General features: G+C 43.1%; 1 protein-coding gene across 1 annotated transcript in view; it reads right to left on the bottom strand.

Moving 5' to 3' along the window:
* Window positions 1-19962, bottom strand: part of MYOCD (myocardin) — a 332698-nt gene extending 312736 nt beyond the window's left edge. Inside the window, exon 1 of the mRNA XM_077327568.1 lies at window positions 19794-19962. The gene's annotated coding sequence lies outside the window, so the exon portion shown is untranslated. The remainder of the gene's footprint in view (window positions 1-19793) is intronic.
* Between the last annotated feature and the right edge of the window lie 5067 nt (window positions 19963-25029).

The following is a 25029-nucleotide window of genomic DNA, read 5'->3' as shown; positions in this document are numbered from 1 at the left end:
AATACTACAATTAGAGATTTTTTTTTTTTACATGGCAACTACTATATCTTGAAAAATACAGAAATTTCACTGGTAAATATTTTTCATGTTATGTCAATAAAGTTTATCTTCAAAACATTTATTTTAAATATGTATTGTCTGCTTACAGGAATTCAAGACGGCTTAAAATATAAACAACAACAGGAAAAATTTAAAAAGTGGACAACATATTGCAGGCGAACAAACCGGTCAGTCCTAGAGGAGATCAGCCCTGACTGCTCCTTAGAAGGCCAGGTCCTGAAGATGAAACTCAAATACTTTGGCCACCTCATGAGAAGGAAGGACTCCCTGGAGAAGAGCCTAATGCTGGGAGCGATTGAGGGCAAAAGAAGAAGGGGACGACAGAGAATGAGGTGGCTGGATGGAGTCACTGAAGCAGTTGATGCAAACTTAAATGGACTCCGGGGAATGGTAGAGGACAGGAAGGCCTGGAGGATCATTGTCCATGGGGTCGCGATGGGTCGGACACGACTTCGCACCTAACAACAACAGTGTTGCAGTAGAGAATCAGCGGGTCAAAGAAGAAATTCTCAAGAAATCAATGATGCAATAGTTGCAATGAAATCTCATAAGACAAAGAAGAGATTATAACTCTCAAGTAAAAGCCTGGGTGAATAATAATAATAAAAGTTCTCACTTGCTGCCTGAAACTAGCCAGTTAGGTGCCAGGAAAGCAGCTGAGGGATAGGTTTTCATAAAACAAAAATGGCCTCCTCTCTGATAACCACCCACCTAACCTCTAAAGAAGAGAAGGAGAGCTAGTTTTTTATACTCTGCTTTCCACTACCCAAAGGAATCTCAAAGCAGCTTACAAACACCTTTCTCTTCCTCTCCTTACAACATATACCTTGTGAGTTAGGTAAGGCTGAGAGAACCCTAACAGAACTGCTCTATGAGAACAGCCCTAAGAGAACTCTGATTAGCCCAAGGCCATCCAGCTGGCTGCATGTGGAGGAGGAGTGGGGAATCAGATTAGAAGCCACCACTCTGAATCACCATGGTGGCTGGAATTTAGGAATAAGTATCTGTTAAAGATCTTAATTTATGGGCAGGTACATATGGAAGCCCACAGTCTTTTAAGTGGCCTGGTCATAATGTATTTGAACCTCAAAGGTAAATAACTTCTTTAATTGCTATGTATTGTGCTGTGGCTCAATTCACAATTGAAAGGCCAGCATAACTATGATGGCAATTTGAGCTGTAGTACAGCATCCTCAAAGACGCAGGGAAGGGTAAGCCTAAAACATTTGAAGCAGGAGATCGGTACACTGGCAATAATAGATCCAGTGTGTAAATAAGAGAAGAGCAGTAGGGAGTAGGGATGAACATGAACCTGCTCACAAATGAAAGTTCATGATGAATTTTGGCTAGTTCATGGCTTGGCAGGTCACCCAGCACGAACTTTCAATAAACTTTCAAGCAATTTGTGGATGGTGAATGGATACATTTCCAGTCAGACTGCCTCTGCTCAAAGATAATGTTTGCCAAATTTCCAAGCAATGGGGGGGAGAACTGAATTCTGTCAGACTTGCATGCTGTTCTGGCTGCCTTCCTTATCACTGAGGAAAGCAGCTAGCCAGCTGGTGCTGTTGATAGAATGTAGCTTTCAAAAACCCTACTGGATGTGAACCATGCTTTCTGGGTTCAGAGCCCACAATATTCAATATGAAGAAACAAGGATATCTTGTATGGGACAGAAGATGCCCAAGATATAATAAAGGAGGCCCTAGGGTTTTTTAGGGAATGATGTCCCCAATAATCAGGGCATGTGGGCTGTATGGTTGCAGTTGGTTTTTTTTAGCAAAGCTATACTGGTGTTTGTCTCCTATAGCCTTGTGCCTAGGCAGGGAGTATTGGGATATATAAGATCTGTAGAGTGCATCATGCAACAAGAAAACTTACAGGGAGCATTTGATGAGATTTGTAGTTAACATATTAAGAACAGAAACTTCCCTGTATTTTTCAAATAATCTCCTCCTATGTCCTACTTGGCTCAAGTGGAGACTGCCTGATCCTTTGAGCACACTTCCTCCCTGTTTGCTTTCAGATGAAGAACAGTCAGTTAGACTGCTAGGACTCTCTCTCTCCTCTCTCTCTCTCTCTTTACAAAGTTGTTTCAACTCAGCAAAGTCATTTATTCTTTATGCAGCTGGTGCACTGCTCCTTTCCATCTTTAAACTCTGCCAACATGGAGAAAATTAAAGGTTTGACTTCTCCCACTGGCAGGCATCCCCTGTTTGCAAGCAGAGCACACAGTGCTAGGGATACTCAGGTGTTTGCCAAAAACTGTAAAAAAGAAAGATTGGCTCCAAAAAGGACTTACTCTCTCCTCCACACACTTAAAAAAATCTTGCCAATTCAAGGCATGCTGAATACTTCATCATGGCATGACATAATGAGGTGTAAGGCACAGGCACACCTTATCTTCACATGATGTCACATTACTGTCACTCACATATCCTTGCTATAGGCACACTGGAGAGGGGGAGGGGTATTGTCTAATTAACAGCGCCTGGAGTGCAAAAGCCAGAGTTGTCCTGCAGGGAACTCAAAACATTTATTCTGGATGACTCTGGAGGCTGGCGGTTAAAGGCAATAAATACAGATTGTATTTCATAGTTTGAGGAGCAATATTCTCATTTTTTAATAGTATCGCTGCCTGAGATCTGACATTACTAAATGAGATGTTGCAACACAATATTTGAGTAATGGAGGGGAGAGGGAAGTATTGTCTTCAGCTCCAACTGGAGGACAGCTGGACACATTAATCAGACTTGGGCATTAATCAGACTTGGGCATAAAAGACCCTAAAATATGAGAAGTTTTCTTTAAAATTCTTGCAGTATGTTGCAGCAAGCCCAATGGGCAAACTATTCCCAGTGAGACAAATGGGTGATCATCAACTGCTAGTCCTGGGATGGCACAGCAATGTGCTCAAATCCCTCACTGCTTTCAAAGACAGGAAAGCCAGAAACAGTCATTTTCCTCCCTTTTTTTCTTATCAGTACCGTACAGCATTATAGCAACAGATGCAAAGGAGGAAAGAATCCCCAGAGGGAAAAAAACTCAGTAATTCTGAGAGCTTAACGCTCAAAGGAACAAACAGGAGTAAATTACTCTAACTCTGCAAAACACGCAATGGAGACTTGTAACCTAAAGGCGTGCAGATTCCTATGAGTCAAAGGCTCATTCCACATGTGTTGGATAATGCACTTTCAATATCCTTTTGCAGCTGGATTTTTCTGTGCAAAACAGGAAAATTTACTTCTGAAGTGCATGGAAAGTGCATTATCCAATGTGTGTGGAATGAGCCAAATGTAGGCTTAACTGTGGTTGCATGATTAAGGCTGACGTTCTAAGAATGCCTTGTTGGTGTAGCAGTTAGGAGTGCAGACGTCTAATCTGGTGAGTTGGGCTTGATTTCCTGATCCCCCACATGCAGCCAGCTGGGTGACCTTGGGCTGGAGAGCCAGTTTGGTGTAGTGGTTAGGAGTGTGGACTTCTAATCTGGCAAGCCGGGTTTGAATCTGCACTCCCCCACATGCAGCCAGCTGGGTGACCTTGGGCTCACCACAGCACTGATAAAGTTGTTCTGAACGAGCAGTAATATCAAGGCTCTCTCAGCCTCACTATGGGGAGAGGAATGGGAAGGCGACTGTAAGCCGCTTTGAGCCTCCTTTGGGTAGGAAAAAGCAGTATATAAGAACCAACTCTTCTTCTTCTTCTTCTTCTTCTTCTTCTTCTTCTTCTTCTTCTTCTTCTTCTTCTTCTTCTTCTTCTTCTTCTTCTTCTTCTTCTTCTTCTTCTTCTTCTTCTTCTTCTTCTTCTTCTTCTTCTTCTTCTTCTTCTTCTTCTTCTTCTTCTTCTTCTTCTTCTTCTTCTTCTTCTTCTTCTTCTTCTTCCTGGGAGTAAGCCCCGTTGAGTAAGATGGGAACTTATTTTCAGTCTAGTTACTTAATGCAGTGAAGATTCAAAAGGATCAGTGGGGAGTAAGGTTGTCAAATGGGGGATGCTCTGCCCTATTAATCGCAACATATTGAGTGGAAATGAGCAGCTGAAGCTTTTCATGGCATGAATAACATCCTCTGAGAATTGCTTGCAAATCTAACTGATATTAAAGAGGCAGATAGAAGGAACAGCTTAAAAGCTGGCAACCCTAGTAGGGAGGCAGAGCAATTGAAAATGCCATGGGAAAGAGAACTTGTGCAAGACGTCAAACAGGATGGGGTGTTTCAGATTATGGCTCGTGTCTCGATATGAATCTAAGAGAAGTCCTGCTGAAATGTCTAATTGGAAAGCACTAATAAAATGGGAGGGTAGATGTCAACTATCCAGAGGAAAAATCCTGTACCATTAATAAAGGCTGGATGGGATGTTATTTGCTAGGTGATCTTATTAGCACCCCATTCCCACATACAAAAGGAATAAGACATTTTACTCTAGGCCTGTCATGTCAGCAGCCTTTGCTGTCAGTGATCTCCCATCTTTAGTGTTACTTCTTCATAAGACAAGAGAGTTGACGTCTCCAACCAAATCATGACATCTATAGTACTTCATTGACCTCAACCATCATTCAACACCAATTCACGATTGACATTCCTGTGACAGGTGACTGATATGTAGTGCCAACTCAAAAACAGTGACTTCAATGGGCTTAGAAGGGTGTAACTTGGCTTAGAATTGTATTGTTGTGCCCCGAGTTCCCTCCATAAAGCTGGTTCTGTTACTTACTTCAGCACCTCCTGAGACAAAGGTCTGTCTTTCACTAAGTCTTGTCTCCTGATAAGCTAATCAGACTGCAAGTCAGAGGCACAGAGAAATAAAAGGGTGGCCTGGTGTCATTTGGAGCCATTGTGCTATAGTGGATAGAACATTGGACTAAGGTCTGGTAAAGCAAATTTTGTACCAGGATACTTGTGCAGCAGCCTAAACTACAAATCAGTTAGGTAGTACAATTCCTTCTCTTGATTAAACTTTACCTAAGGCTTTCATCTATGAGATTCTTATTTGATATCTGCCAATTAATAATGAGCCACTAGGAACACTAGGAATTCCTTGCGACAGCTGATGTTCTTCCAAGCTAAAGCAACTTTCTTCCATCAGTCTAAATCACTCTTGATCTTTTCAATTATAGAGCCATAATAATGCTATATAAGCTATACTAGTCTTCTCTTACATATAACCCCAGATATTTTGCCTTTTGGGGGATATCAGTTCTAGCTGATCCTTGAATTATGCTGTCTATATGACTACTCTTTCTAATTTATCTAAATTCCTCTTATATGCCATATCTCCAAATTATACCCAATACCTTTCAATGGGGGCAAAATTTGTTGATAAATGATATCATCTGTGTAAAGAAATATTTCTCCTCATGAATTCCTATAAGCATTTACCTCACACTGCATCATTAAAATTTGTGGCTGAGAATTTTCTTCCTGGCATAGTTAGCTTTAGTGCTGTCTGCATGTGGTAAACAATAAGCATACATAATTCAAATTAGGGTTGTCAGGTCTGGGTTGGGAGATTATGGAGACTTTGGCAGTGGAGCCAGAAGTGGGTGGAGGCAGGGAGGGATCTCAGTGGAGCATAATGCTGTGGAGGTCATCTCCAAAGCAATCATTTTCTCCAGAGGAGCTGGCCCATTCAGTCTGAAGAGGATCCCTCCCTGAGGGCTGTCATCACCAGTACAAATTGAAAGTATCAGAAAAGTTTGTGGAGCAAAGATAAAGGACAGAAGCTTCAGGATGGGTCTAGGAATGACCAGGAAGTTTATGCAGAATTGATATGCAAAAGCAATTCTATATCATGATACTGACATGTGCTTGAATACTAATAAACCTGGATAAAATTATGACCTGGATAAAATTATGAATGAGGTGGGGGAGAGGAGAACAACGCAAGCCAAACTGGCTCCCCATTGGAGGGAAAAGCATGGTACAAATGAATTAAATCAACAAAAATAAATAATGAAAGCAGTTTAATTTGTATTGTTTTCAGAGGTGCTGAGTCGTGCAAAGGGGCTGTTAACCATGAAATGTTTGGATAAAGAACCAGCGTTGGTGGCAACAGATGTTTTATTTCACTTCTTCTTAGCTTCAATAAATTGCTGTTAACTTCAACATCTTAAAAAATGACACATAGTTTAACCTGCAGAGTCCTGCATTTACCACAAGGATTAGAAAAACTAAATCACATGGCGTATTAAAAGATATTATCCCTCAGAGTCAATGGAAATATTCCTCATGAGTCCAGGTCCACATTTGGCTGGATATTGCTCTGTTGTAAAGATCTATTTTCTGGATGTTGCTGTATAGAAGATCCAAGAGTTAAATTGTTACATGTAATATTCAACTGTGTGTGGTAGGGTGGCCAGGTCTCCCACTATACGGAAGATATCCCACCGACAGCTGCAGCTTTTCATAGCGGTCTGGTAGGCCACCGGGGGAGGGGGGAATAAAGCAAGAATCACTATTGCATCAGCAACATATCATTTCCAGAGTAAATCTAGAAGTGATATCAGCAATCCTAGAATGACTGACTGACTGAATTCTAGAATGACATGAAATCACTTCCAGGTTTGCCCTGGAAATGACATCATGGCAGAAATATAATAATGTCACACCTATTTTTCCATCCACTCCCAGTCTAGCTGGGTCCTATACAGTTTGAGCTGGAGCAATCAGCATTTATTGTCCTTGTCTACTACTGCTTGCTTGGTAACTACAATGTTACTTTCGCTTCTTTTTGCCTTGCTTATTTGGTTTGTGTCCCCCCCCCCCACCAAAAAAACACCTCAAAGAAATATGAAGGCCAAACCAGCTTTGCCCAGGTAGGTATTTGGATATTGCTTTTGTCCTTGCCGATAATAAAAGAGGAAAGACAAAGCAGCTTAGCATTGTAGGAGTTACATGTTCTTTACTATTTTTCTGCATATCATGAGTAGGAACAAAGATGGGACACTGATGGCTGATGCTGATACATGGATCTAGAAGCAGTTCAAGTTGTGCAGTGGGGCTGGCTTGTCTTAAGGAGTCGTTATTGGGGGGGGGGGTTAAAGCCAGCTTTGGTGGCAGCAGATGCTTTATTTCACTTCCTCTCAACTTCAAACCTCTTTCCCTCAAGAGATCAACAATCTTTTCCTTCCACCACTGGCGAGACGGCTCACAGGTTGTAACGACACCACCTAGGCAAGGCTTTGTTTAACAGGTTGCAGGCCATTCTATAAAACACTGCTATGTAAAAGCAGAAAGGTTTGCTTGGATTTGCTTGGAGTGCTTTTGTGCCAACTTCCTCCAACATGTTTTACAACTGACCTGCAAAGAATGTGTGTCATTGAACAGGATATACAGCCCTGGAGAGCATAAAATACAGCTGTGTTGTTTAATAATCCCTCACCAGTGAGATTGGCGAGACAAGGGGAAGGTGATCAGAGTGAGATAACTCCATCTAGTGTGTTAGAAGGAACAGCTTTGCTACCTTCACCAGTGGAAGATCCTTATAAATTCACTCAGCCTGTCAGAGTGGCGCACAAGGGGTCAGTCAATGTACCGACTACACCAGCACACAAATTCTTCAGCCTTTGGCCACATGCTTAGCAAACCTCTGGATAGCTTCACAGTCAGATTAAAATGCTAGAGCAACCCATAGTGGCACACTTGAAATGTAGGCACTAATTCATTACATTTATTCTTAGCAAACATGGAGACATCAGAAAGCTGACTTTCGATGGGGCTGCACACAATTGGCTTAACCCTGCAAGACAATGACTACTGAGAAGGGCCAAGCAAGCAAACAAACCTAAACAATGCTGCACTAGACATATATGGAGCGAAAATAGCCTCCTTCTAAAGGATCTTCTGGAAAAGTTTGATAACAGATGTAATTATATGGCAGCTCATCTCCATTCCTGGTATATTGCGTAGCCCATCACTTTTCTGATTTACAACCATACATACAAGATTTAGCAATGGAATGTCATTGAAAGAACCATAGAGCTGTAGGACTGGAAAGGGTCTTCTGTGCTGATACTTAGCATAGATCTATCCACATATATCCCTTAATTTGAGCTTATAAATAAAAGCGGTAAGGCATCCTGGAAAGAGTTGGTGTCATGGGCCAAACAGGTCTATCATTGGCACCTGTATGCCTCTGATTGGCCATCCACTGGGTAACTGCCCAATCAGATTAGAACTCCCGCCCTTAATGGTCTTCCAACAATTCTGCTGCTTCTTTGCAGTCTCTGTCCCCTCGGACACCTCTCCCGAGGTGAGTGAGCTGCCAGGAGTGTCTGGCAGCTCTTCAACTTCGCCCTCCTGAAGCAATGGCTCCTGGCTACAGAACTTTAAAAAGTCAGCCTGTGTCTTCTCTGAGGTGGAGCGCCCAGCCCACCACTACCCCAGCTGCCACCGTCCCTCTCTTAAGGATCCTGGGACACACTGGCCACTAGGCCATCCCTCCCATCCGCCTGACATGTTGACTGCCAGCACCTGCCTCAATGCCACCTCTTGCCAACTCTACAGCATACCTGCAGGCCAAGAAAAGCCCGACAGCCCCAGCCTAAACTGCAAACAGAGGGGAGGGCCAGGGAGGAATGCCAGGGAAAGGGAAGGGGCACCTAGGATTACAGCTCCAGGCTAAAGAGATCAGTTCCCCTAGAGAAAATGGATGCTATGAAGAGAGAACTCTCTGGCACTGTAATTGAGGGTGCCAGTCTCCAGGTGGGACCTGGGGATCCCCTAGAATTACAGATCCAGACTAAAGAGATCGGTTCCTCTAGATTTGCCATCATACAACCAATCACCCCCCACAAAACACCTCTTCATCCCCATGCCCTTGTATGCAGGGCAACTCTCCCCTTCCTCTTCCCACCACCAAGCTCTAGCAACTATTATATTCCAGGATACAATGGGCCTAGTAGCGAACAACTTCACTGTATATCTGGAACAGCTTCGCTGTATAATATAAAAAGCTAAAGCCTAAGTGGGCGGAGAGTGGGAGGGGCCAGTCCAATCTTTGTACCAATTGGAAGCCCCTTCCAATTGGTCCAAAGATTAGACTGCCCCTGCCCCCCAGACTTTGGACCAATAGAGAGGCAACACAGCCCCCCCCCCCAGCCTGACCAGGGGCAATCTGGCAAGCTTGCAGCCAGTTTGCCCCTGGCTGCTGATAGGGATACAGTAAGTGGGCTGGGGGATGGTCGCCTCCTTTACCCCTTAGGCCGGGAAGCCCTCATGCCGCCTCGCAGAAGCAGCGTGAGGGATTCCTGGCCCAACTCCTGGCACAATGGATGCTGTTGCACAGGTTCTTTCGCCTCCTGTTTCATCTGCACAACAACCCTGTGCACAAGGCCTCAAATCTGCAGAGAGTCATGCAGAAGAAATACACATGGCTAGGCTGTTTCTTCCCTCCAGGAGTGAGGCTGGCCAGAGCAGTATTTTGTGAGAAAGGGCTTTTCAGCCAACTGCTTGGCAGAAGGGAAAGCTTCCCCCCACTCAAAAGGAAAGCACAAGTACCCCACAAACTCCCCTGCATTCCTCTTGGAAGGAAACGCCTCCCTCCCCTCAGTCAGGGGCTGTTAGAGGCTCCTTCACAGCAGGCTTGAAGGGGGGGGGGGGAGGAACGCACTCAACAGCCACCTACCAGCTCCATCAGTTATCTAAGGCAAAGTGTTGGATGTGACAGTTAGGCCTGTGCAGTAGCCTCAAGTGTTTCAACTCAACAACAACCTGTGTGGGAGGCCTTAAATGTTTATTCTCCACAACAACCCTGCCCAAACTCCAAAGCAGCCCTTTCTGCCTGGGGAGCTGATCTTTATACTCTGCAGATGAGCTGTAATTCCAGGAACTCTCCAGGCCCCACCTGGAGGTTGGTTACCCCTGGGCTGGAAATATTCCTAGAAGTTTGGAGGTGAGACTTCAAACTCATACAATGCCTCAGAATTTGGCCTTTTGAAGGCAGAGCTGATCATTATAATCTAGAGATGAGCAGTGATCTAGAGATGAGGGCAGACTGCGGTTGGGGTGGAGTGGTGCAGGTGTGTCCCTCCTGGGCTTTGGCCATCTCTTACCAGCAACTGTTTGTATTTTAGGGCTTAGACAGACAGACAGACAGACAGACAGACAGACCAGCATCAGTCCTGCAAGTCTGGAAAGTGCAGGAAGATCTAAATAAAGAATATTTACAGCCTGAAACTATAAATAGTGAACAAGTAAATGGCTGGGGAGACATGGGAACTGAAGTGACTTTTTCAAGGTTGGCCTGGTAAATTAAAAAACAAAACAAAAATAGTATTTGCCAGGAAGGTCCTATGAACTCAAAAGCATAAGTGGCCCAGAATTTCAAGTGGAGTTAGCTTTACAGGAAAGTAAAGTGAGACTTTGGGGGAAACTAGGTGATCCACTTTTATTAGACAATGACTTGGCCTTGTGAACAACAACAGGGACTGCAGTTGCCAGCAGTAGGCCTCAGGCTTCAGAAAGGCAGACGTCACCAGCCAAGCAACAGACAGTGCTAGCCAAGGAATGTATGTTGCCACGTGCATTCTTTTTAAAGGGGAGCACATGAGGGTGGAGAAATAGAGATGAGCTGTATTTTTGGGCGATCCTCAGATCCCATCTGTAAGCTGGCACCACAAAACCTCAATGGGGTACAATGCTACACAGTCCCCTCTTCAAAGCAGCCATTTTAGCTTGAGGAGCTGATCATTATAGTCTAGAGGTGAACAGTAATTCCAGATCTCCAGGCTCCACCTGGAGGTTGGCTACCCCTGGTCTGGAAATATTCACTGAGGTTTGGAAGTGGGACCTCAAAAGAGTATAATGTTTCCGCAGCCACACAACCAGCCACATAGAACCTGCTGGCCTATTCAGATGAAGAAACCATTGCAGAGAGGAAGTAAGGTTGCCAGTTAGGTATCGGTTCATGTTCTGGAATTCCACATTTTCTAGGTGTGCTTGAGCCTGACTTGGGTCATGACTACTATGCACAGAAAGACCTCCTCTTAGGATTTCTACCTTCCAAGTTAGGCACTAAACCCACACCAAACCATGAGTTAGAACCCATTGCATTACAGCACACAATGGGCTTTACTACTAGTAATTTATATTGTATTACAGTTTGTTGACTTGTTGTGGGAATGTTTCTGCATGACTGTCTGCAAGGCAGTGATGTCATAGAATGTTCATTAATGTCAACAGCTCTATGAAAGTCTCAGTCACAGAATGTTTGAATATTCCAGCTTCCTTCCAAAACTGTTCTGTCAAACCATATGATCAGGAAGACTTACGCCCTGGCTAATATTTTTAGGATTGTACTGTTAAACCACTGCTTAGGTCTCGTTGGCTACACCCAAAATAGTGGGCTGAAGGATAGCCATGATCTTCTCACCCAATGCACAGCGGTGCCTTGTTTATTGTGGATGCTTTTGTCTTTGCCACCAATTGGTTCCTCCCATCCTCATGTGTAAGGGTTCACAGAACATCTTGTGGTAAATTAGTCAGTCTGCCCACTGGCCACACTTAAGGGAATATGATGATTAGAAACAAATGAAAACAGGGTATGAGGTAAGCAAGTGACCTATGGTCTAGGTCTTCTAACTAAGGTTGGTATGCCTCAGTTCCCATGATCAGTCTCTGTTGTGCCTGGTTGCAGGAAAGGAAAGACTCCTGCTGTTTAAAGCAGCCAGATCGGAATGAGAGGAACCTGAGTCAATGTACATGCTTTGCACGCATAAGGACCCAGATTCAATCTCTGGCATCTATAATAAGTGCATCTTTGGAAGGAACACCAAGAAAAACTTCAGTCTGAGATCCAAAAGAGCTGCTGCCAGTCAGTGTGAGCTTAGCTGCCATAGGAAAGGATGGTTGTTTGTGTCAGCCCCAAGGACCAGACTTCAGATGTTAACTTAGACAAGAAAAAAATCACTAGCTTTCCTGTTCTTCAGTTACTGCTTATTATGATCTCCTTCTTTTTGCAAGTGAATTCAAGGCTGCCCTTTGATTTGATATTTATTTTGGAAAGTCTGCATGGAGCTGAGGTGGGGATGGCTAGAGATAACTTGGTTAAAGCAGAGAAACTTGGCAAAGGAACAATGTGAACCTTAACCATTCATTTCCTGCCTTGTTAGATGGAGCTGCCAATTCAGATGGACTGGGGGAAGGAGAAATGGGATGGCATTTTTTTTCTTGCAACTGCTACGGCAGAGAGTCTCACAGAAATCTACAACTGAAGCAAGTATGTTAACTAGGGCTCATTCTGTACACATTGAATAATGCACTTCCAATGTGCCTTTGCAGCTGGATTTTCATATGCCAAACCAGAAAATCTACTTCTAAAGTGCATTGAAAGTGTATTATCCAAAGTGTGCAGAATGGGCCACTCTTGGTTGGATGTTTGATGCTGTTTTTATAAAAGACTATCAGAAGAAACATGAGTATAAATATGGTCAGACATCTACAAAAGCTTGTGATAGCATGGAGGATGCATCCGTATCTCCTGTTGATGCCATTTCAGTAAAGAAGCAGGAGGAGGTTAACAAGGGGTGTTAGTTCATTTGTGGGATGAGATGACCAAAGAAAGCAGATATGCAGGAATGACAGCCCAGTAGAAGGTCTTCACAACATAGATGCAGTAGATAATGCAAAAGCAAAGTGATTTGCCAATCATTTGGAAAACAAGGGCACTTCAAAAGAGATTGCAATGCTTCTGAGCAGAAATGTGCCTTTCCTAAAGACATAAGAAAGGAAAATTATAAGCAGTCACCCTTAAATAAATGTTATATGTTCACTCAAGGTGTCACCCAAAATAGGACAAGGTGCAGACATGTGTCTGAACAGGGGCTTATTTGAAATTGTAGATGAAGATAAAAAAGAGACACTAAGCATGGCAGATGGCAGATCTGTGGTTGCACTAGATGCCGGGTCAGGAACAGCAAAATGTAGACAGTCAAATGGACAAATTAGAAAGTCCCCATTGAAAATCGCTTATAATTACCACACCTGACAAAACAATGTTTTAATTAGAGTGCTTGCTAAAAGAGAAATGGTGACACCATTTGGGGGGGAAATGTTTGATTAAGCAAAAAGGGAAAGTGATCACAACTGGGAGTGTGGAAGAGGTTTTGTATGCTTTAATCACAGAGTGCAAACCTGACTTAATGTTGCTATCACATGAAGTATTCATGGCTGTGGCACAGATTGCTTTGTCAAAGGGATAATTGTACTATTGCACAGCTTCAAAGTCAGAACCTGACCAAGGGTATAGAAATAAACATTTGCACTACTAAAAGAAACTGCATGCAGTACATACAAACTAAAAGTACAAGGCTTAGCTTCATCAACAACCATGAGACAAGCCAGAAAAAATGCACCCTAGAGATTATTCATAGTGATATATGTGGCCCAATAAAAACAGAGACGCCTAGTGGGGACAGATATATTCTAACCTTTACTGGTGATTTCTCAAAGTACATACTAAGTTACCTATTTAGTCAAAGAGAAAAATCAAGTACTAGAATAGCTAAAGGCATATATTTCAATAGTAAGCAACAGGTTCCGGAATAAACCACTAGCCATTCACACAGATAATGGAGGAGAATATGTGGGACATGATATGAAGGACTACTTGGCTAAACAATGAACATCACTTAACTGTTCCATACACTCCAGAACAGAATGCAAGGTATGATTCAACAGCATATATGAAGAGTGTGATATATGATTCTCATAATTTAGTGTACAAACCTCCTGGTATTTTCCAACAGTTGCCTCCTATGACTTGATTGAGTCAGTTGGAGACTTCCTGTTCTTTTGAGCACACGTTTGCCTTCAGGTTTTACTTATTCATTTATTTGTTCGTTCGTTCGTTCATTCGTTTGTTTGTCCATTCGATTTATTGGCTCACTTTCTCTGAAGATAAATTCTGGTTTAATCATGCCAGGCCAAGATTTGAATGATCATGTAAACCAAATCCTAATTCCAAAAATTAACCGCTATTAAAACAAACCACGATTTTGCATTATGCCTGAACTAAGCCAGTGTTTTGACTCAAGAATGTGGACTTGGAGATCAGAAGCCTTGGAATTATGGCTTACTAGGCCACAGATTTAAAAACATAACAAAACAGAAAGTCTGTATCTAATCACAAGCAGGTGCATGGGTAGTTGTGACCTGGGAAGAGCCCAGATGGAACAAAGGCCTGCAGGCCAAATGTGCAGCAGCAGAGCTCTGCTGCAGCAATGCTACAGATTTGTATATGTGAATTGGGCAGAGAATCCCCTGGCTAAGTCAGCACCTTCTTCAGCCTCAATTCACCTTCACACACTGGAAATCTCAACAGTGCCCTATTGGTCATTCTCAAGGAGGCTCTGCTGATGAAGCATTTTGCATTATGTGTTTGTCTGCTCATATGTTTATATGATGTGTGTGTAGAATGCTTTTTAATGTTTGAACTGTTTGAAATGTTTTAATGTTTTGTTTTAATGCCTTAATGCGTACAGACTTTGGGACCCTGAATTGGATAGAAAGTTGATATAGAAACATCTGAAAGAAAGTCCCCACTGTGTGATTATTGCCATGCAACCATTGCGTTTTCACCCAAGCACTTACCTCCCAACGCCTTAAAGACACATTTTATTTGCTGACATTATATTGGATTTGTTCCCTGCCACTCTCGGCATGCTGGCTTGTGGCAAGTTACAAAATAAAACCCCGTAATACAATAAAACTCCTATTAAAAACAATTAAAAATTAACATTAACACATAGGCCCATTATGCACGGCCGCCGAAATGGCGATTTCGGGTCACATGGAAAACGCGGAGGGGGAAGAAGCGAAGCAAACCACTTATGCATGGGATGGGACGCAATGGTGGCAAACCCCAGAGTAACCAATTATGCATGCAGCCACCCCGTCGCCACTTCTGGTTGCGCCCCGGTCACCCAGAAGCTGCGCTTTCTGCCGTGTTTCGCTAATGCAGCTTTTTCGGCAGCATGCACCGAATCTGCGGCTGGTTGCAGCCATCTCCGTCCGTTATCGGTGATTTTAGTCACCGCCATTTCACCCCGAATGCGCGCTATCCCCCCCTGTGCATAATGGGCCATACACGCACACATGGCGATAAAACAATCCCTCCCCCACTGAGGGACAATTCCCCCTGCCATGGCAGGAGGGGAACATCTGCTGACTACCACTGATGAAACAGGGTGAGTGTCTTTCTTAGGGGTCACATCATATATCCTCCCTGCACTGGCCTCAACCATAGACCTGGCAGAAGAGCTCCGTCTTGCTAACAGATAACAGAGCCATTTACAGAAGATGCTTGCATCGAAGGAGACAAATCCGGATTGGAATTAGGTATGCACTGTTCAGAGTGAAGGGAATGAAACAATGGATCAATCACTTAATCTTGGAAGGGAATGGATACATGAGCTCCATAGGGAATGAATACATGAGCTCTGTAGAGGGGGTTTCTTTTATGTTCTTGATGAGCAATAGTTTCTGGGTTTATAGAGAGGAATAGCCGGGCAAGTTTCCATATGCTCAGCCATATCCAGATGGGATCTGGCATCTTGAGTCACTGCAGAAGTGGTGCGCGTATCTGCGTATTTGTGCTTGTCAATCAGTCTGTCTGTCTATGTGGACTCGGGGCTAGTGGTAGTGGCCACCTCTGAATGTGATGACGGAATGAACAGCAAAATTCCAACTTCCAGAACAGTATGTTTTATCCTCATTACAAGTTTTATGAAATGTTTTTGGCAAAAATGTGAAACTATTTGGCTGTGTATACATGGGTCTGGCAAACCAAAAACTGCAAGTTTAGTAGAGCACTCCAGAGAGCAAAATGAAGTCAGATATTTTTAGCTGCTCATTGTATTAACTGGAGAACAAAGACATAACTAAGATATTTACAATTGAAGTCACTGGGCTTAGAAGGGTATTGCTGTGTTTAGGATTGCACTGATAGTCTCTTAGCATTTTTGTAACTGCCAGATGCCTCCATAGTTAATACCTGGCAGCTTCTTGGCCCAGTAACCCTTGAAGGCAATAGCATTCACCTTCTAGGTAGTCCAGTATCACTACGGACAACCAATGCTTACCAGCCCAATGTCCATATACAATAACACCTGATCCAGGCCAGTAGCTATAGTTACCAACCAGCAGACAGCAATCAAAAAGACTGGCAAGCATCAGCTGTTCTCAGCGCTGCTTTCCAGATATTAGAATGACAGGGATTTTATTTAACTTTGGCGAGAAAAACATTGTTTTTTTTTTTCAATGTTTGCATGAAACCAGGACCTAGATGATCATAAATACTATCTGTTAACTATGCTGAAAGATGCACTTGATGAAGAACATCATTCAGAAGATAATTTTCTATGACTTAAGGCACATTTTCATGATCCTTCAGCACAGATTAGCATTCTGCAAAAAACCCAGGTATTTTTCAGTTCAAGTCTAAACATTTGTTGATTTCCAAAAAATCTCAAATTCTAGAAGAAAAAAAGTTGTTTTTTACGTCCTGCTTTTCACTTCCTAAAGGAGACTTAAAGTGGCTTACACACCTTGTGAGGTAGGTGGGGCTGAGAGAGCACTGACAGGACTGCTCTGTGAAAACAGAACTATCAGGGCTGTGACAAGCCCAAGGTAACCCAGCTGGCTGCATGTGGAAGAGCAGGGAATCAAACCCAGCTCACTAGATTAGAATCTGCTGCTCTTAACCACTACACCAAGCTGGTGTATGGTATTCAGAACTGGAATTTTTTGGGGGATGTCCTAATTTTGGGCGTCCAATAGACCCAAGAAGAAAAATACCCATTTTTTTTAAAGACCATGGTGCTGGCTTGTCTTCTCCTGTAGTGCAGTTTAAACTGTGCTGCAGAAGAAGCTGGCCCCAGGATCTGGTTGCAGCAGGGAGGTATCTATCCCTGGCATGCAGACCTGTGTGGAACGCTCAGCTGCCATTGTCCTGGCCAGTCCTGGACTGCTTCCTCTTTTTAACTACAGCTACTGGCCTGGTCCAGTATATAGCAGAGTCTCTGATTAGCTACCAGTATAGCTGAGTTTGAGTAAAGCTGAATTGGGGGGGGGGCTTTTATTTGGGTATATTCTGCTGTACCAAAGATCAATTGGGGTGGTAAGAGCTGAGAGTGCCATGCTTATCTCATCTGGGGTTGGCTGCTCTTGCATCTTGGTTTAAAACAGTAATTATGAAAATGCCACACTTGTAAACTGCAAGAGAGCTCTGTAAGTAGGTTTGGAATACTGTCTTCATGAAAACAGGAAAGTTAAAGTATATATCAGCTTTCCCTATGGGCACTTGAACCTGTTATAATGCTTATGTGATGGCCAAAGAATGCTGCTTATTCCAATATTAATCAGACTAGAATGAATGTTTAAAAAACCACCCACAATATTACCTACAATATAAAAACAAAAAAGAGTCTTGCAGACTTCTAGCAATACAAAGTAGACAGCTGCATGATATTATAATAAGAATATTTTATTTTTTACCTGCCCTTCCCTGAAGGCGAGTCATGGAATGAGCTCCCAGACGAGCTGGGAGCCCTGTCAGGACTTTCTGAGTTCCACAGGGCCTGCAAAATGGAGTTCTTCCACAAGGGATCCCAGGGTGTAAGATCTGGTCCTCCTTCCCCGGTTCCTGTGCACGGTGCTCGACTGAGCCAGCAGCCCTATTCCATTCTTAATTGCCAATCATACTTATCATCTGAACTGATCCCAATGACCTGAAGCATGGGGAGAGGTTTTTAAGTTAAATTGTATACTGCCATTATTGTACGATGTTGGGTATTGTTTTTAGGATTATTATTAATATTATATGGTTTTATTGGATACTAGTAAAAAAGCCCGCTGCAGTCAGGAATGCAGCAGGTGTTAGTGACTGTGCTCCAGAATCCCACACAAATTTCAGAAGACATTTGCCTCATTCTGTGAGAGGCTGCCACTGACTTGGCAGCACTCGCTCCTTTAGGAAAGGAAAGAGATGAGCAGCCTCATGCTCAAGTGCAGAAGGGGGGGGGAGGGGGACAAAGCAGAAAGACTCAGGTTCAAATAGATCTGAATTCAGCAGGATCAACAGTGGTAGGGGAAAAGTAACTGCAGAATCAGACCAGGTAAGGCCAAGTCAGAGAGGTCCTTCCTGATCTCTCTCTGGTATCTAATATCACCAAATCTCTTTGCCCTGCTTGAAGAAGAGAGGTTTGTGTAGCACTTTCTAGACCTATTAACCTTGATATGAAGGTGGACTGAGTTATGTCAGGAAAGCAATTGAGCTGACTCCATCCCCCATGCTGTTCTCTGTCCAGAAAGAAAGAAAAAAAACTTTTAAACTCAGAGTGAAATATTTTCTAGATTCAAACCTCCAGAGAAAAATGCATTTTACACAGAAAAGGAGTTTTCTAGATTGTTTGGGCTTCTATGTTAACAGAAAACTCAGTTATGACAAAAATATATTCTCAGGCTTTGCCTAGGAAGAAAGAGCAATGCGAGTTCTTAGGCAATACTGATTATGCTCAGCTGCTGTGATGAGACATTTTGAGAATAGCCTTATTGAAGAGAAATAATTATTTTTCAGAACAGTCAAAATTGTCTGCTGGAAAGCAGTGATCCACAAGGTGTCCATAAAGTTATTCTTCCCCATACACACCCAGGCACCACAACAACATCATGTTCTGGAAATCCAATCATTTCCAAGAGAAACTAATATTACACATTACTCTGGAAGGTATCACTTTAGCTTGTTAGGTCTCTTTAGACAGTGGACCATATTAGCTCTTAGATCAAGGCTCTTCTTCCAATCAATGTAACACACATGGGGCATTTGAAATTCACTGAGAAAAACATCCTGAGGCCTCATTGGCATGTTTGAGATTCATGTTGCTGTCATTCACAAAAACTACATTCTGAATTCACAGCCATTACAATGTATACACATATTATAGATGCATATTGTAGCAATCTATTCACATCATTAATAAACTGTATCAGAATATTAATTCTGACCAGCAATATATGATATATTGTTGTGTATATTTGTATATATGTGGCCTAGGTGTTGTGCATACAGATATATATCACATAGTCTATGATATATATCACATAGTCTATGTACATGCAAATATACATACACAATTTTGTATTCAGATTACACACACATTCTATGAATGTGTGTACACAACCCTTTTGTGTGAGTGCACATATATAAATCATGATTCATGGATAAGCATGTAGATAACCGCTCTGTATAAATGGACAATGCAAAATAGATGTGCATACATAATAGCCTAGTTTCTCTTCAGATCACATTTGCACACATGTAAAAAGTTTTTTTTTACAAACACAATCTGCAACTCAACAGGTGGATCCTTTCTGCAGTGAGAAAGCAAGCAATAAACCTTTATTCTACTTTCAAACTGTTATTAGTTTCTTTTTTAGGCTTGCCATTTCAGATAAACCAGAGGCTTTAGGCAAAACATAAGCCAGCTACAATACCAACGTTGGGGGGGGGGGGAGAAACTAATGGAATAGAAAGACAAACTATTCGGATGAATAAACTATCTGTGAGGCCTTTCAGATAAATTGCAGATTTTCAGCAGATTCCTTGGAACGGAGACTTCTTGCCTTCTCCAAGGAGTATGGCCAAAGTTCAGCAGTTTGAGGAAAGCAAAAAGCAAAAAGAAAAAAGAAAGGTAGATAAAGAAAAAATAACAGAACCGCTTCCTCGCAGGCACTCCTTACCTGTGACAGGAGGCGACAGGAGGGGCTAGTTGAAGTTTTTTTCCCTTCCCTTGGCTACGTCACCTAGTGATTGGGAGTGTATCCAAACATGCCTGGAAAGGCACAGTCTGCCTATTGTACACTCTGTATACACGTGATATACTCAAGACACCACCGACTCTGAACTGGCATCTTCCCACCACCTTCATGTACTTGGAAAGGAGGCTTGATTGAGAAAGGAGGCTCGGAGATGTTTGACTATCCTGCCAGTACAGAAAAGCCTACAACAGCATTCAGGAAAAGATCTGCAAGCCACAGCTTCTTTGCAGCTGGAAGGGTTGGGGGGGGGGGGAGAGGAGGAGGCTTTTCTCTTATGGCTCAGATAACAGCAAGAACCTGAATGTCTCACTTCAGATGTGCCTGAGCATCTCAGAACTATCACTGAGGTTGGAAATTTAAGTGCATTGATATAAAAATAATTTCGACTGAACTAAATGGGATTTGCTTCTGAATACATATGTTTGGGATTGAACTGCACGTGGACTAATGTTTGAGGGCGCCACTTTTCAAGAGGGGAAAGATGAAAAGAATATGAATGTGAGTGGGAATCACTTAGAAGAACACATAAATAGAAGCATTTGTCTAGATCTATAGCAAAATCCCCAACAAAAGCCATCTAATGCCTTATATTAAGACAGCTAAAATAACACAACACAATGTGCAAGCTTTCAAGTTCTCCGGAACTCTTCTTCAGGCTTGGGAAGAAGGACCAAAAAATAGAAGTTCTCTCTCCAAAAACACAGTTTAAATATCAGCAGTTAAGGTTTCCAGGTCTGGCTGGGAAACTCCTGGAGATTGTGTGTGTGTGTGTGGGGGGGGGGGGTTAGAGTCTGGGGAGGGCAGGATTTCGGAAAGGGGAGAAACTTTAGCAGGCTACAATGCCATGGAATCTACCTTCCAAAGCCAAACTGGTCTTGGAGATTTGTACTCCAGGAGATCTCCAGTCATTACCTGGAGGCTGGCAAGCCATCAAATGTCTCTTCAACACTGAATAGTACATGCACATTTCATAAAACACTCAGGGAGCAAAAGAAAATGTAGTCATTATTATTATTATTATTATTATTATTATTATTATTATTATTATTATTATTTAATTTTTAGACCGCCCTTCTCCCAATAGGTCTCAGGGCGGTTTACAACATGAATAGTTAAAACACAATAAAATCCCCATAAAAACCATAATTAAAAGTTACATCTTTAAACAGCCCCGTGGCGCGGAGCGCCACGGACTGAATAAAAGAGTAAGGGCACTGTGGGAGGAGCCGCTTTGCGCGGCTCCCCATTCCCTGCTTCACCCGCACAGACAGCCACGGGTGAGTGGTGGGCCGCGCTGCCTTCTCCCGCTCCGCCAGCCGGGAGAAGGCAGCGCGGCCTCGCTGCGTCGTAGACGCGGCGAGGCCGCTCCGCCGGCCGGGAGAAGGCTCGAGAGAGCCTCGGGGGGCGGGGGGGCCCGGAAGCCTTCTCCCGGCTGGCGGAGCTGCCTCGCTGCGTCGTAGAGCGGCCTCGCTGCGTCGCTGCAGCGAGGGCGCTCCGGAGGCCGAGAGAACGCCGTTCGCCATTTGGGGAGGGTGGGGGGGCGGGAGCCGGCCTTTTCTCGCCCTCCGGAGTGCCCTCGCTGCACTGTGGGAGGAGTTAGGGCGGGCCCTGTCCGGGATAAAAACCCTCCAAGTGTCCATCCCTGCCCAAGCAGGCAATGGGGAGCCGCGCTTTGCGCGGCTCTCCATTCCCTGCTTCACCCGCACAGACAGCCACGGGTGAATTTGGGGAGGGTGGGGGGGCAGGAGCCGGCCTTTTCTGGGCCTCCGGAGTGCCCTCGCTGCAGCGAGGGCGCTCCGGAGGGCGAGAGAACGCCGTTCGCCACTTGCTGCGCCTGCACCGCCAGCAACGCGCCTGGCTTGCTGCCGCCACTGCCGCAGCTGCCCCGCCGCTGCCGCGCCCCTGCACATGGTCGCCCGCCTCATGGCCGGTCGCGACCCAGTGCCCTCGGACCACCCGGCCGCTCAGGACCCGCGCTACATGCCTGCAGGTAGGCCTCCTTCTTCCCATCCAAGGCCCATTCCGCAAAAGCCTCACTGACCCCACGCCATCCCTCGCATCGCTGGTGCCCTTCGCATTCTGGGGGGGAGCTGTCTAGCGCCCATTTTATGGCAGTATAAAATGGGCTTTAAATCTAGTATAACATATAGCGGCGGTGGTCACAATTCTGATCTTAGTTCAGCCTGGTGGAGAAAATAATGTTCAGAAGAGGGTGGCACCAATACAATAGATCTAACCATGATCTCGATGTTAGAGATCTCAATATTGGAGGGGATCCTCTGATGGATTAGTGGGAGAGCTGCCCTGGCCTCAACCATATGCCTGGCGGAAGAGCTCCGTCTTATGTTAACAGTGTTGAAGATTAATTTTAATTGTTGCATTAAGTAAAGAGTTAAGGTGAATTGGGATAGTGTTTCCTGGTGAGGCTTTGAAGGTTCTTTCTTAGGTTCACAGTGAATGTTGCCTACAAAAAATAAAGATATGTCTTCATAGAACCCCTTTGTGCAGGCTCTAGAGATTTCATTTCAATTGGGTGGGATTATACCAGAAATATGTTTCTGGTTGAAACCTGTGCAAGTGACAGCTGGGTTGATCTTCTGCTTAGCTTTACCTGCAGTACCAAGGCATCTGACTCAAGTTGTTAAAACTACTTGTATCCCAGCTTTGAATCTTTGCATTTCTTCGTAAAGAATCTGCCACATTTAATGGTATATTCTAGCCCAATGAAATTAAGGTAGCTGGGATAGACTTTGACTTGATTTTTTGTTCCTGAATCCGATGGAATGGACTTCCCTTGGCCACTGTAAGGACCCCGTCACCTCTTCCAGCCCCCTTAAGGGACCTAGAATGTGGAGAGTCTCATAAAGGCACCAGGGTTCAGTCCTGAATATCTAGTAAAGAGGCAGGGAGTGCTGGCATTACAAACTGATCAAGTCTAATCTCTCCCAGTCCAAGGGTCTCTATAAGAATAAGACTTCACTTCATTCTCAATAACAAAACACTTTTCAACACTGGAATATTCTGGCCTATCCCAGAGGTGTTTGCCCAGCCCAAGGAAGTTGCTAGATTAACCAATGCCCAGTTCTTCTTCTTCCTTTCTTCCCCTCAGTCATAAAGGGCACTCGGGTTATAATTTATGCTCCATCTGGTTTCAGGAGTTATCGTGACTCACTCAGACTTTTGTGTTAATGCAGATCTGGCTCCCTTCAGTTTAATTAAAGTATGCTAATCATGCTGCCTTACCCATGCTTATTCTGCCCATACAGATTTGGCTCACAATAGCCTAATCAGGGTAATTTCCCCACCAGTTTGATAGCAATTAACTTTAAATCAGCCAGTGAGATTCACATTCTAGGACCAATAATATACCTGGTAAAGTGGGTTCTCATGTCCAACTATGGGTCTTTTCCCCATAAAAGACCATCCCAGATCATTGACATGTGTGCTAGATTTTCCCCATTACCCAGCTCCCTTATTTTCTCCTTGCTCTGTACCTTGGATCTCAGTGATATGCCCCTTTCCTAAAACTTCCCAGTTTCCCCCCTCCTACCTTTTTATAATTATGTACTCTTGCTGGTATGTGTGTGTGTGTGGGGGGGTTACTTAGGAATGAGGTAGTTTTAAAAATCTGTTTTTACATTTTTACTTCTTTTATTTTATTTTGTATATGATAAAATGGTTGTATTTACAATCATTCTTTCACTCTCTTTATTCATAACGTTATGGTAGGATACCCTTACTGAGATCCCACAACGCAGAAGTCCTTTCTGGAACACTTTTAAAGTTAATTCCCCACTCTTTGGGTTTGGTAATGCCATCTGGTATTGAGAAATATTTTCTCAGCCAGTATCACCCCAGGTTAGCTCAATGGTTCTCCTCCCTGATGTTCCACACACAAGCAATAATGCACATAAAAGTCTAAATATCAAGTTGTATATCATGAGGCCTCCCATGAAAGCACAGGAGCTCAATGGCATAAGTAAGTATGGAATCAAACAGGAATACTGAGAGAACAGAAATATTTGGAAATGCAGCTTTGAGTCTGGAACACAGCTCAGAAATTGGAGCAAACATCCGTCTGGAATTCCTGACCAATTTTGTGGAAGATACTGTGGGAACCTCCCTTGCTCTCTTAGCTAGTGACAAAATGCAGAACCTGCTGGATTTCAAGTATTATCCAATAACATTATCAGAGTGGGAGCAACTCTGGATTCTCATGATTTGGAGCAAAAAAAGCAAAAACAAACAACAAAGAGAGACCCCTTGCTTGGCAGCTATTTTTAAAGTAGGGCCACCAAGAGAGATATCAAATGTCTCAATTTTTTCAAGGATAAGCCCATTTGGAATGAAGTAGGGGAGTAAAGGACATATAATTTCTGTAATAAAGAAGAGGTAACTTTTTTAATCAACAAGGTCATCTCCAATTTTGGCAAGCCAATTCATACATGAGCCATTTTCAGATTGTGTTAATGTTTTGTTGTTTCTATGAGATTCAATAGTTCCAAGTAAATTCACTGTGCAGTGAAGGAACAGTGTCCAGGTAGCAAAAAGCTCATAAAAAGCTAAAGCTCATAATTTGCTTTTTAGGAATGAAATTTTAATTTTATTTTTTTATCATAACTTTATTCTTTTGAGATTTACTTAGTTTTTCTTCTTTTAAATTCTGTATTTCTTTTGCTTTTTATTTTAAAAAATCACTTTTATGTTAAGATTGTAGCAGCTTTTAAATAACAGCAATAAATAAGCTTGGTTTAATTTAAAATCAAGCAGACATCTGAGGGCTGGAGGACGAAGCAACATGAGGTTTTAGAAGGATTCCTGAAGGCTTGGATGGCAAGAGCAGGCAGAAGATCAACTGTGGAGGCTTACAAAATAACATAACAAAAATGCCATCAAATCACTTCTGATTTATAGAGACCCTATGAATTAATGCTCTTCAAAATATCCTGTCATTAACACCATCTCGTCTTGGGTCTTTTCTTTTCCTGCTGCCTTCACCTTTTCTTTTTTTTTTAATTTTATTGTTTATTGTTATTATATAAAGCATTTACAGAAAGGTGAAAGAGAAAAAAGAAAGCGACCAGCTGATAGGTAATTATTATTACATAGTCTATACATCGTCTATACAAGTATACCTTACATAGTATAGTCTGATATT

This window comes from Paroedura picta, chromosome 3, assembly GCF_049243985.1.
Source record: "Paroedura picta isolate Pp20150507F chromosome 3, Ppicta_v3.0, whole genome shotgun sequence".
Taxonomy (NCBI): domain Eukaryota; kingdom Metazoa; phylum Chordata; class Lepidosauria; order Squamata; family Gekkonidae; genus Paroedura; species Paroedura picta.
The sequence above is the reverse complement of the archived record's forward strand: the minus strand, read 5'-3'. Positions and strand labels throughout refer to the sequence as shown.